General features: G+C 39.6%; 1 long non-coding RNA gene across 1 annotated transcript; it reads left to right on the top strand.

The window, feature by feature from the left end:
* The first annotated feature begins 3,011 nt into the window (after window positions 1–3,011).
* Window positions 3,012–9,669, top strand: LOC141425693 (uncharacterized). The gene is made up of 4 exons (XR_012450739.1): window positions 3,012–3,352; window positions 6,789–6,981; window positions 8,012–8,159; window positions 9,087–9,669. It is a non-coding gene; the product is annotated as an uncharacterized lncRNA (long non-coding RNA).
* The last annotated feature ends 662 nt before the right edge of the window (window positions 9,670–10,331 follow it).

The following is a 10,331-nucleotide window of genomic DNA, read 5'->3' on the forward strand; positions in this document are numbered from 1 at the left end:
GGGCTGGCAGAGTGGCTCAAGGTGAAGGCCCTGAGTTCAAGCCCCAGTACCACAAAAAAAAAAAAAAAAAAAGGAAGAAGAATCCAGGGAAAAAGAACACAGTACACAAGAGGAACAATGATAGGAAAACACTATGATTCCCCATCAGGAATAATGCAAGCCAGAAGATAATGGAGCAACACCTCTTAATATATTGAAAGAAAAAAAAAAAAAACCTGTGACCTGAGAAGTCTATACCTTGAAGAAATGTCTTGGTCTGGGATGTGCCTAATGTGGTAAAGTGTCTGTGTAAACAAGCACAAAGTACAAGTTCAAAAACTAGTACTGCCAAAAAAAAAAAAAAGACAAAAGAAAGAAAAATATCTTTATAAAGGTAAAATAAGGACTTCTCCAGACCCACAGAAGATGAAAATTCACCATGAACAGATCTTCCCTATAAAGAAATAATAAAGGAAATTCTTCGGGAGGAAGCAAAATTGTACCAGAAGAAAATAATAGTGATAGAAAAGAACAAATACCACTGGAAATGGCAACTGCATGGGAAAGATAGCTCTTCATCATTTGAATCTCTTTAAAAATAATTTCTTGCTAAAAAAAATGATAAGGAGAGGAGAAATGGAAACATATGGCTGTGAGGTTCTTGATCCATAGGTAAATTGGTATGTCACTTGAAGGTGTATGCAATAAGTAAAAGATATATACTACAAATCATAAGGAAAGAATTAAAACAAAAAAGAGTTCTAGTTAATTCATCATCAAAGGAGATAAAGAAATCATAAAAAGTACTTGATTCAAAAGAAGATAGAAAAGAAAAAACAAATGAGACAAAGAAACAACAAATGGCAGTAGAATAAATTTAAGCCTAATTAAATCAATAATTACATTAGACACGATAGTCTAAAAAGCTCCAATAACAATGTCGAACTGGATTAAAACAGCAAGAGCCAGATAAATCTTGCAATGAAAGGTGCACATATGTTAAAAGCAAAAAGAATAGAAAAAGATATAACATGAAAAACTGATCAATATAAAGCTAGAGCAATATTAGACAAAGCAGATTTTAGAACAAAGATGACAATTTCATAATGATAAAGATTGAATTCATCAAGAAGAAATAACTACCCTAAGCATGTATGTAACTAATATCAGAACTTAAAAACATATGAAGAAAAATCTACTAGAACTACAAGGAAAAAAATAAACAAATCCCAAGTGGTAGATGAAGATTTTGATCCCACCACCACAATAGTTGAGAGAAGAGACAAAAAGTAAGAGAAGAGTTGAACAATAGAATTAATCAATTTGAAAATCATGAAATGTGTAAAGCAGCAGGGTATGCATTAAGTGAACATGGAATACTATCAATGACAGACCATATTCTGGGCTATAGCAAAGCATTCATAATTCAAAAATTATTATCAAAAGTATGTTCTCTGACCATGATGAAATTAAATTAGAAATTAAAAAAAGAGAAGAGTCTTTGGAATATCTTCAAATATTTAGAAATTTAATAACCAATGGGTCAAAAAAATCAAAAAGTAAGTTAGAGTATTTTGAACTTAATGAAAATAAAAACATATCATATCAAAACTTTCAGTATGCTTCTAATGTTTGACTCAGGAAGAAATTTATAGCCTTAAATGTATTGATTAGAATGGAAGAAAAGCCTCAAATCAGTGACCTCAATGTCTTCTTTAAGAACTAGAAAAGAAGAATATTAACTTAAAACAGAAGAAAGAATAATATTCAGACTGAAAATCAATCAAACCCAAAGATGGTTCTTTGGGAAGATCAATAAAATTGATCAATTTCACCAGGCTTGGTGGTGCATTCCTGTAATCCTAGCACTTGGGAGGCTGAGGCAGGAGGATTGGGAGCTTGAGGCCAGTCTGAACCATACAGTGGACCTCAACAAGTTAACAAACAACCCTCCCATCCCACCCCCACCAAAAAAAAAAAACCCACTCATAAATTTCTTCCCAGATTGTCAAAAAAAAAAAAAAAAAACAAAGAGAGAAGATACAAATTAGTACTGTCATGAATGAGAGAATTAACATCACTATAGAGCATATAATTATAGATCCTACAAACACTACAAGGTTAATGGGTAGGTTATGAAAATATTATGCCAATGTCTTTAACAACATAGGTGAAATGGGAAAAATTACTTAAAATACCTAACTTACCAAAGCTTACTCAAGAAGAAATAAATATACTGAATAGCCCATTATGTTTTTTAAATGGGATTTAGAGTTAAAAATATTTTTTGCACAAAGAAAACTCCAGCCCTGAATGGTTTCAATGGTGAATTCTATCAAACATCAAGGAAAAACTAATGATTCTATGGAAACTGTTCCACAAAATAGGAGAGCAGAGAATATTTCCCAACTCATGCCACAAGATCAGTATTAACATAATACTCAAATCAAACAATTATTTAACAAAAAAACTACAGAACAATATCTCTCATGATCATAGATGCAAAAATTCCAAACAATTTTAGTAAATCAAATCCAAAAATCTATAAAACAATGATACATCATGACCAAGTAGAATCTATCTCAGAAATGCAGCTTAACACTTGAAAATCAATCAATGTAACTGAGTACATTAACAAGGCACAAATGAAAAAAAATCATATAATTATCTCCATATGATCAGAAAAAAATTTGGCAAAATCAGCATTCTGTTCTTGTAAAAACTTGACAGTTTTAAAAGCAAAATGGGAATAGGAGGTATAAGAAAAATGATCTTTTCTATCAAAGTATTTGTTACCCTCTTAGATTAATTAAAAATTCCTGTGTTTGCCATCTTAGGTGACATGCATGACTTGCATGCTTCTTCTTCTGGATTCCTGTACAACTCCATTGCCTGCCAAACTGCATGCCTCAACCCATCCCCCAAGCCTTTCAGCCAATTGGGAAAGACTGTGAACCTTTGACCTGAACAAATCCCAGGTGAGGGGGAGGTATCACTGCATCAGGGATATAAGGAGGAGCCACTGTCAGCCATTTTGTGCCTGTGTGCTTGCTTAGCAGGAGTGAGCACATGCTTGCACCCTCTTGATTAAGAGAAAATTGCCTTGTCAAGATTTTCTGTCTCTTGTGTGTCTGTTCTTGGCACTGGAGGGTTATCCATTCCAACAACTTGGGGGATCGTCCGGGATTTTACATTCAGTCAGGGAAGGGGGTCCCAGCTCTTCCCTGGGGAGATGCATCCTGCTGCCTGATTGCAGTGGTCCTGAGGTTTGGCCAAGGGTGACAACTTTCCAGACCTGTGAATGAATTTGAACTGCAGAATTTCTTAACAATGCGGGTAAAAAAGATCTGAAGACAGGGACTGCAGCGACCATGTAAGTTTTGTGCACAAACCAAGACAAGAAATGTCATGGGGGTGACCAAGTACTATCTTGGTGGTCAGGATACTGGAGGCTGTGTGATGTGTGAATGAGATGTGTCAGGTAACACGCAGGGAAAGCAAAGTCTTGATCTGTAGTTCTGAGGTGACATCCTACTGTTTAAGGCAGAATTCGACTTTTGAATCTAATCCAGCAGTTTATACTGACCCACAGGGAACCAAGAGGTGCCTTAAGCTCCCACGAAGGATGTGGGTGGAGACGGACAAAGCAAAAAAGAATCAGAGTACAAGAAACCTATAAGGCAAAGGGGGGTTGAGCTCCTGATAGAGCACAGTCAACCAGAAGGTAGAAATGGGAAATAAAGGCAGCAAAGGGGGGGGGGGCCAGAAAACAAAGGCCCAGGATAAAATACCCTCTGGGAGCCCCCTAGGGAACATGTTAAAATATTGGGATGACAGCCCCCATACTAAAGGACAAAGAAACAATGAATGGTTAAATACTGTTGTTTTATCTGGACCAAAGAACTGATCTTAAAGCCTTTGTTTTTTGGGGCTTTTTTTTTTTTTTTGGCCAAAATTTGGGTCTGACTAGGACTCGGTCTGTCAACTATTAATGAGCACATTAATGACAAAAGCTCAGTCACTCAAGAGGAGATGGAATATGCCCTCTGTTGGAGACAGAGTCCTGTAGTCCTGTTTCCACTAAACAAATCAACAAACCCTTTCTAACTGGGATTTACTCTCCTCCCTTCCCTCCCACTTTTGCCTGCTCTTCCTCTGGCTCAGGCATCAGAGCCTGCTCCAGCCCTGCCCTCCAGGCTTTCACCCCTCCACCTCCACCTCCACCCCCCTTCAACTCTCAGCCCCTCAGGCTTCTGCTCAAAATTACAAAACTAAAAAATTGGAAAAATAGATCCATAGGGGAATTATTAGGAGAGGCACAAAAGGTATATGTAAGAAGAGAGGAAGAAAAACAAAAAAAGCAAAGGTTATGTTATCCATGATCCAGCAGGTTAAATAGGGAAAGGCCAAACCAATATCCTATTGGACCTCAACTGGCCCAGTCTCCCTCATGGGGTCTAAGAGACCAGAAAGTCAGAAGATGAAACAAAGGAGAGGGGGAAATAAGTGCTTTAAATGTTGGAAGACTAGACACTTTAAGAGAGAATGCCCAGAAGGAAAGAGAGTATAGGAAACTGTTCCCTTAATGACCTTTGATGAAGAGTAGAGGTTTAGGGGCTCTTTTACCTTGAAGGGTCCCACTCAGAGCCCTTGATAAATTTAAAAATGGGACCACAATGTGAAGTTGTCACTTTCCTGATTGACTCAGGTGCTTCCAGATCCTCTCTCTGTCTTCTGCCCAGGGGCTTAATCTATTCCCTAGAGAGGGTACTAATTTCTGAGGTAAAGGGAGAAAGCATTTCAGTTAAAATATTACAAGAAACAGATGTTTATTTCCAAGAAAGGATCACTAGGTACAATTTCTCCCAGTCCCTGAGGCAGGTACCAACCTATTTGCAAGAGATCTAATGACCCAAAAGGGATAAAATACAAGCAAGCCCTTATCACAGCTCTGGTGCTAGCCTTGCCCTCTCTTGAACAGCCTTTTCAACTCTTTGTGAATGTAAATAAGGGAATTGCCCTCGGGGTGCTAACCCAAAAACATGGGGGTCAATGTTAAAGTATGGCCTTCTTATTTAAATTCCTAGATCTGTTTGCCCAAGGTTGGCCTGAGCACATTCAGGCAGTAGCAGCTTCAGCCCTTCTAACCAAAGAATGTAGAAAAATCACCTTTGGGGGAGACCTGATTATTAGCACTCCCCATGAAGTTAGGACAATCTTAAATCAGAAGGTGAATAGATGACTGACAGATTCCAGGATCCTAAAGTATGAGGCTGTCTTGCTAGAAAAGTATGACCAAACTTTAACTACTGATAAGGCCCTAAATCCAGCCACTTTCTTGGCATGAAGGCAGGAGGGAGGAGCCCCCGAACATAAATGTCTAGATATTATTGAATATCAAACAAAAGTAAGTCCAGATCTCGGGGAAACTCCTTTCCAGACCAAATTCCATTTCTCTGTGGATGGATCCTCTCGGGTAATCGAGGAAAAAAGGCATAATGGATGTTCTTTAGTAAATGGGGAGGCCATGACGATAATAGAATCAGGCTGACTCCCTAACAATTGGTTGGCACAGAGTTGTGAATTGTTTGCCCTAAATCAGGTCTTAAAACACTTCAAGGACAAAGAAAGGACCATATACACTGATTCAAAATATGCATCTGGTGTGGTCCACATCTTTGGAAAAATCTGGATGGAATGGGGCTTAATCAATAGCAAGGGCCAAGATTTGGTACATGGAGAATTAATTAAACAAATATTAAAGAGCCAAAACTACTTGAAGAAATAGCCATAGTCCATGTGCCAGGTCACTAAAAGGGAGTAAACTCTTGAGACTTGGGGAAATTCTTTTGCAGATGAGACAGCAAAACAGGCTGCTCTCACCTCTGAGGCCCTGGTCTTTTGTCTCATTCTGAACCTTCCTGCTCCTCATGTCACCCCTCTCTTTACCCGCTCTGAGGAAGAACACTAAAAAAACTTGGGTCAGTCAGGACTGAACAGGGAAAATGTGTTCTCCCCGATGGGAGGGAAATGATCTCAAAGACCCTAATGAGAGAACTCCTCATCTATCTCCATCAGGGGAGCAACTGGGGACCCCAGGCCATGTGTGATACAGTTTTGCAAGCCTATGGATGTATAGGGATATATACACTAGCCAAACAAGTATCAGAAGAATGTCTTACTTGTTGAAAGATTAATGAGCAATCTCTGAGACAGAGACCTGCTGGGGATAGAAACCCTGGGTTGCGACCTTTCCAAAGCATTCAGGTAGATTACACCAAAATGCCCAAAATAGGTCATCTTAAATATCTTTTGGTTATTATAGACCATCTCATTCACTGGGTCGAGGCCATCCCTCTCCCAGGGGCCACTGCTACAAATGTAATTAGGTTATTACTAGAAAACATAATCCCAAGGTTTGGGGTTATAGAAAATATAGACTCAGACAATGGGAGTCATTTCACTGCCAATGTCCTTAAGGGACTTATGAAGGCTCTATAGATCAAATGGGAATATCATACTCCCTGGCATCCACCTTCTTAAGGGAGAGTTGAAAGAATGAATCAGACTCTTAAAAACCAACTCACTAAATTAGTCTTAGAGACCAGATTACCTTGGACTAAATGTCTTTCCATAGTGCTACTCAGAATTAGAATGGCAGCTTGGAAGGACATTGGCCTCTCCCCCTATGAAATGCTTTATGGGCTTCCTAACCTTAGTTCTATTACTGATGTACCTTCATTTGAAACCAAAGACTATTTCCTCAAAAATTATATACTTGGATTGTCCTCTACTTTACTTTGTCTTAGGCAAAAAGGATTGTTAGCACAGGCTCCTCCACTTGACTTTCCTATTCACGCACATCAGCCTGGTGATTACGTGCTAATCAAGACCTGGAAAGAAAATAAGCTTGAGCCAGCTTGGGAAGAAGCCTTCCTGGTCCTGCTGACCACAGAGACAGCTGTCCAGACCATGAAGCGGGGATGGACTCATCACACACGGGTAAAGAAGTCACCCCCCTAACTGACCAGAAGGAACAATGGGCTATGCTCTCACGTCCAGGAAACACCAAAGTGACTTTAAAAAGAAATATTCTTTCCCTTTCATTTGGGAAATGGTATGCTTGTTATTAATGTAACTCAAAGTAATTTTCCCTTAATTGTTGAATTTGATACATGCCAGATCCTTCCTTGTGGAGGCCTTATGTCCAAGGATATTCCTTTTATATGTGCCCCATCCCAGAACCCACAGGGAAGCTGGTATCTGTCCAGAGTGGACGGATGTGGGGTGAAACACTGGGTATAAAGGATACACCTCTCCCTCTTATGACAATCCTAAGGGCTGGACCAGACTCCTGGGCACTGGAAAGACTCCAATTTCTACCATCCAGAACAATCAGCAGTCTTTTAACAGACTACAGTCAAAATTACATCTGTTTCAGACACATCCCTCTCCTAATTGTAAAGATAAACAATGTAACCCACTTAGATCAGTCATAGAATTATGACACAAGAACCATCTATATTTCGTAGATATGGGTTGGGGCAGATGTCTCGGCAACAGACCTGTTAGGTGCCTTTAAGCTCCATCTATCCCCCAACCCCTCCTAGGTGACACCTAGTTCTACCTCCACTCCAACGTACCCCCACATTTGTATAACAATCGAACTCAGGTAGCTATAGTAGAAGTCAAGGACCTAAGACAAACTGTGGCTATTGAAATTGAGTACAGAGATACAAATGCTCAGATGGAATGGATAAAATGCTGTCTGCATATTAAATAAGAGTGATTGCTATGTTTGTACTACTGGGAGACCAGAGTCTCAGATGGTCCTCTTTTCATTAGGATGATCTTCAGATCCAGATGGAATGTAATGCATGTTGGCTCTGTTTCAGGATGCCAAAGCTTGGGGCAATGAATCCTGCCGGACACTATCACTACTGTTCCCAGAGGTCAGAGGTCCTATGGGTCAGCCCCCAAGGACTATTAGGCCACCCACCCTAGACGTCAATTATACCTTATGTCTCACCAGATGGAGGGATGACTGACAAATGTGGGAAACCTGACGGGATGCAGTGAAAGCCAGTCCTTCAACAGTTTCACAAACCAGTCCACACTCTCGGTGTGCAGAGCTGATGTCTGGTGGTACTGCGGAGGACCTTTACTTGAGACTCTCCCAGGTAACTGGGCAGGCACCTGTGCTTTAGAGAATTTGGCAATCCCTTTCACCCTAGCATTTATATCCCCAGCCCGTACCACAACACCTAGAAAAAAGAGAGACATAGACACAGACACTGCAGCCAACCACAGAGGCTCCCTTGATCCCCATGCCTACATGGATGCCATTGGGGTTCCTGGAGGGTGCCAAACAAATTTAAAGCCAGAAATCAAACTGAAGCAGGATTGGAATCAGTACTTTTCTGGTGGTCCACCATAAATAAAAATGTCGATTGAATCAATTATATTTATTATAACCAACAAAGGTTATAATAAATAACAAACAAAGGTTTGTTAACTATACCAGAGATGCCATCAAAGGAATAGCAGAGCAATTGGGATCAAGTAGCCAGATGGCTTGGGAGAACAGACTAGCATTAGACATGATGTTTCCCAAAAAGGGAGGAGTTTGCATAATGATTGGAGTTTCGTGTTGCACGTATCTATCAAATAATACAGCTCCTGATGGAACGATTACTAAGGCCCAACAGGGATTAACTACCCTATTTAATGAGCTAGCTGAAAACTCAGATATAAATGATCCCTTTACTGACTTGATAGAAAACTGGTTTGGAAGATAGAAGGGTTGGATGACCTCAATCTTAACCTCCTTGATCGTTGTGGCTGGAGTTTTAATTTTAGCAGGATGCTGTGTAATTCCTTGTATCTCAGGACTAATACAGCGGTTAATTGAGGCAATCACCCCTGCCCTACCAAAATAACTTGTTTCTATTAGAAATGCAAGATCATGAGAGCCAATGGCTCCTAAATGAGCTTCAAGAAAAGATTTAAATTAAAAGAGGGGGAAATTGTAAGAAAAATGATCTTTTCTATCAAAGTATTTGCTATCCTCTTAGATTAATTAAAAATTCCTTTGTTTGCCATCTTAGGTGACCTGCACATTTAAAGGATCCTTGCTTCTTCTTCCGGATTCCTGTACAACTCCATTGCCCACCAAACTGCATGCCCTAACCCATCCCCCAAGGCTTTCAGCCAATCAGGAAAGACTGTGAACCTTTGACTGGACAAATCACAGGTGAGGGGCAGGTAGGACAGCATCAGGGATATAAGGAAGAGCCACTGTCAGCCATTTTGTGCCTGTGCACTTGCTTAGCAGCAGTGGGCACATGCTTATATCCTTTTGATTAAGAGAAAATTGCCTTGTCAAGATTTTCTGTCCCTTGTGTGTCTGTTTTCGGCACCAGACGGTTATCAATTCCAACAGTGGGAACTTTCTCAGCCTAATAAATGCAATCTACAGGAAACCTACTGCTAAGATCATCCTTAATGGTAAGAGACTGAAAGTTTTCCCTGTGAGATCAGGAGCAAGATAAGGAAGACTGCTGGTATTACCTGAATTCAATATGGTAGTAAAGGTTTGAGCAAGGATAATGAAACAAAAATTAATTATTAGGGAATAAGCATCTAGACTGGAATGTAAAAAGCCACCTTTATTTGTAGACAAGGAGATTGTCTATGTAGAAAATGCAACAGGATCTTGCACAAAGCCTACTAAAAGTACCAACAATGAGCAAGCAATTATAAAATCAATATATGAAAATCAATGTTTTTCCTAGATACTAGCAATAATTGAAAACAGAAATTTAAAAGCAATACCATTTATCATAGCATTAAAATATGTAATACTTAAAGATAAATCTACAAAATATGTACAAGAGTCATACACTGAAAATCACAAAACACTGCTGAGTGAATTAATGAAGACAAATAAATGATGGATTGGAAGATTTGATATTATTAGGTGGCATGATGTCTTAGTCTGTTTTCTCTTGCTATAACTGAATACTATAGACTGGATAATTTATAAAGAATAGAGATTTATTTAGTTCAAGTTCTGGAGGCTGGGTAGTCTCACAGCATGGCACCAGTATCTGGTGAAGGACCTCCTCTGCATCATAACGCGGTGCAGGGCATCACAGGGCAAGATAGAGTATGTGTACTACCCACGTCTCTCCTTCCAGAGCCACTTATGCCATCATGAAGGCTGCACCCACATGACCTCATCTATCCTAATTACCTCCAAAAAGCCTCACCTCCAAACTGTCATCAACATAAGGCTTTGGGGACAAAATTTCCATGATATGTTATGAGGACACACCCAAACAATAGCACAT

Source organism: Castor canadensis, chromosome 8 (assembly GCF_047511655.1).
Source record: "Castor canadensis chromosome 8, mCasCan1.hap1v2, whole genome shotgun sequence".
NCBI lineage: Eukaryota > Metazoa > Chordata > Mammalia > Rodentia > Castoridae > Castor > Castor canadensis.